This window comes from Marmota flaviventris, chromosome 10 (assembly GCF_047511675.1).
Source record: "Marmota flaviventris isolate mMarFla1 chromosome 10, mMarFla1.hap1, whole genome shotgun sequence".
NCBI classification, from domain to species: Eukaryota; Metazoa; Chordata; class Mammalia; order Rodentia; family Sciuridae; genus Marmota; species Marmota flaviventris.
The window spans coordinates 95,344,792-95,349,009 of record NC_092507.1 but is presented as its reverse complement, the minus strand read 5'-3'; positions in this window follow the sequence as shown (position 1 = coordinate 95,349,009).

The following is a 4,218-nucleotide window of genomic DNA, read 5'->3' as shown; positions in this document are numbered from 1 at the left end:
TCAGCTCTATTTGCAAAGCGGTTAACTAACTTATGGTCTGTTAGGCTCAAAAACGTGTCCAGCTATGTCACACTGTCCTCATAGAGAAGACAGACGTACTTTCCCCAAAGACCAAAGGTCACAAAGGACAGTAGATGTGCGGAGAGTGAGGAGACACCATGGTACATACTGTCCTCCAGTATTGGTCTGACCCTTCACAAATCTCTAACAGAGAAGGGTCAGACCAATACTACAAGGTCCATGGATTTTCTCGTGCATATTTTCTCTGTCTCCAATGCTTTCTTTTTAAGTCCCTTCCTTCTAGGACTGTGAGGTTGACTCAGTCAGGCTGCTCTGGCCTGCAGGTCACAGGTGCAGAGTCCACAGGACTCACTGGATGCATGTGGCGTTAGGCTGCCCAGGGGGCCGGTGTAGGGCAGAAGAGCACAAACCTGCTCAGCACACCTCCTAGCCAGAGCAGACTCCCTCATGGTGGGACTCTCACAGAATGACCAGGGGTCAGAGATGACAGAGTCTGTTTGTTTAGCCAGCAACACCCCAGTGGAATCGGCCACTCTTTTCTGCTGATCTCATCTTTTCATCTCTTCCAAGGCCTAATCAGTTTAGTTTTCTTTAAGTTGTGTTTATGTTAGTCACAAGAAGTGGCTGTTGGTGACCAAAGAACTCAATTAACAGAGAGTATCTACATGCTGGAGCAACCGAGTTCTCCACAGGGGTCTCTTCCTTTAATTGTTAGCAAAAGCAGATGTGGTAGAAAGGAAATTATGGACTCTACATGAGAAAGCTGGGGCACAGAGATGTCAGGTCAACTTCTCCATGCCACACAGCTAGACAGTGATGGAGCTGTGACTCAAACTGGGGTCTGTCAGACCTCTGAGTTCACATCCGGAGCCTTCCTGCAGTCACCACCTTAGTGAAATGTCAGGTGCACACTATGCTCTGGGACCAGGGAGATGGATGTAGTCAACCCAGCTTATGGATCAAGAGGGACCTTGCTGCCCAGCTGAAATCCATCAGATGCACCCACAGAGAGGGGACAGGTGGGCCAAGCACACTAGGTGACCATGTTAGAAAGGACATCGCAAGCAGAGGGCCTATCCGCAAGACCTGGTCTCTTGCTGGTCTTCAAGATACCAGGAAGACAGATGGCCCAGCACTAGTTGATTCGTGGCCCATCCCCCTTGGAATGAGGTTCTGCATTCACTGGCTTCTGACATTTCTCTCCGACTCTTGGGGTTCAGGCAAGCAGTCCCTATCTTATCCCCCACCTCTCGGTGACCCGTTCTTGTGCCTGCTTCTTCCTGGGCATCCGATTACCTGCTGTCTGAATCCACCAGCCACCTCTGCCTCAGGGGTCACTGGAACCAGTGCCTGTTTAGGGGGTGTTCATGGAAAGCTCACAGGGTCCTTGGGGAGATGGGCTCCAGGCACCCCTATCAGATGGACCATGAACCAACCATGCAGTGCCAAGGGCTCCTTCATGGAAGCCAATGGACCATCCCAGACTCACAGAATAAAGGCTTGTTTGAACCCTTTTTGAAAACACACTGTTTGCTTTCTACACATGCACTAGTGGGGATTTCTCCAGGATTTTGTTCAGTTGATACCCAGAGTTAAATTTTCAGCTTTGGAATGAACTCAGAGGTGTTGAATTGGAGTAGGTTTTGGAGTTAAACTTCAAACAGCTTCACAAAGGATGCTTTCTGGGGAAGAGCAGCTGCTTCCAGAGGCTTTGCTGCCACCTTTCTGGCTCCTCCCATGAGCATCTTTTCTCTTTCCTGATGGCTTACCTGACCACCTTTCAGTGGGACATGATGGTGACAGCATGCAGGCTGTCAGCCAGAGGACTGGACACGGGGGTCAGAAAGCAAGCACTGGAGTTATTTTGGCGGGCTTTCCTTGAATAGGCACTTGGATTTAGGTGGCCAACACATTGATCTTGGTTCCTACTGGAGGTCAAAGTCACTACTATGGAGCTGGGAAGAGTCATGTGGATCCTAGGCTTGGTGCTGAGGCCAGCTGCTCTGCTCTCTGTGTTTGTCTTACTCTGGTCCACGCCTCAGAGCGGTGTGTCGGTTGTGTGGAACCTGATGGCAAGGTGCAAGGCGGCTGGGCCCGGCTTCTTGGGCAGATCATGGTCCAGAACTGGTGGTCCAACTGCAGTCAGTTCTGCTGACCAGTGTCATCTATGAACGTTATTCCAAAGTACTCCTTTTGTTTCAGGTTGAAGTGTGAAGCCACAAGGTCCAGCAGCTCTCTTGACAGAACTTTGGGCTGAACCAGCAGCTCCAGCCTTCTGTCATCCAGGAGGTGCACATGTAGTGCCTGTCCTCTGTCATCTGGTACACATCCGCAGCCCGCACAAGTCCGCAGCACCTGGTGGCAAGCCGGCAGCTGCTCCAAGGACCATCTCCGCAGCGTGGACACTGTCAGGTTCCACACGAAGGGGCTGCTGGTGAACAGCAGGTCCTCCACGCAGCACAGGAACACTGAGGCCATCCTCTTGGCTCCAGCCAGTGTCCCCACCGCCGTCCCAAAGCCACCTCTGCGGGCAGCAGTGTCAAGCCTGTTGCCTGCCTGGTCTACAGTGTGCATCCTGGACGGTTCTGGGCGACATGCCATGGGATTGGGCACTGGCCAGCCAAAGGCGGTGGCTGGCACTGGCGGCCTGCCTGTGCACTGCCTGCCCACAGTGCTCAGCAGGCTACCCTAAGCTCCACAAACTCCTGATATATTTTTAAGTCTTTACGTTACTCCTCAAAATAATCCTATGAGGAAGTACTAATATTTTCTCATTACTATTGCTATTATTACTATTGTTGTTGTTATTACTCTCATTTTATACTTGAAGAAATAGGAACACAAAGAATTGTTGAAAAGTCAGCTAGTAAGTGCAGAGCCAGGAGGCAGGCAGGCTCCAGGGTCCATTTTTAATCACTAGACTTTAATGATGCTTACGTTTGGGTTGTAGGCTTTCTCAGCCTTATGTTTTAGAAAACCAATACATAAATCTATGTAGTATGATTTTTCCTGAATGTTAATTATAGGAAATTGGTTCCAATATGTGATACCACTAAATGGGTTTGTAGACCTGGATCATTTACATTTGCCTCAAGATAGTCATATATAAAAGATAAAAAACATAATACTCATGCATATACTCTATTTTTCAAGCTGTGACTTTCTAGTTCTAAGTCTGCAATATTCAGTCTCATTCCCAGGTATTCATGCCTTGTAAAACTTTTGCTAATGTCATTTTATGCCACTAAGTTAATATTCCCCATTACATCATTAAACCATGCACAAAAGGCAGGAGAATCTGAAATTCAAAACAAGTTTGGGCAACTTGGACAGGACCCAAAATTTTAAAAAGGGCTAGAATGTGGCTCAGTGGTAATATACACTGAATTCAGTTCCTTAGTACAAGAGAATGGGGGAGAGATGAAGGTCTTCAAATGCTGAGAATTGAAATATATATATATATATATATATATATATATATATATATATATATATATATATATACATATACATACACACACACACACACACACACACACACACACATATGCTTATGTAGTATATAAAATAAAATATACATGTATAGTCTAGCTCATATATATACTATATATGCATATATATGCATGTATATTTTACATTCCTAATTTTACCCAATTCTTACAAAACCCCTTTAACAGAAGTAAAAAAAAATCATTGCTACTCTTCTTGGATTAGCAGATATGTCATAACACATTTTTAAAATTTTTAATGTTAAGGAAATTATCAGAATAAGGGTTTAGAAAAAGAAAAATATTCAGAAAAGACCATTCATCCTATTACATGAGAAATAATTGAAGTGCTAGATAGTTTAGGAACTGTCTCATAGAAAATAATTAGATCTGGGGCTGGAGTTATGGCTCAGTGGTAGAGCTCTCACCTCCCACATATAAGGCCCTGGGTTCGATCCTCAGCACCACGTATAAATTAAATAAAATAAAGTTTAAAAAAAAAAGAAAAATAAAAGAATTAGATCTGACCTTACTGTCACAAGAGCACAAAATGAGGACCAATAGGTGAGAGCTCCAGGGGAGTAGATTGATAATCAACCTAAAGAGCACGTCCCAATGCTTTGTATTTACTGGACATCGAATGAGTTTCTTTGAGAGGATGGTGGAGTCCTAAGCACTGACTGAATAACTGTTTTGGGAAATGTTGAAG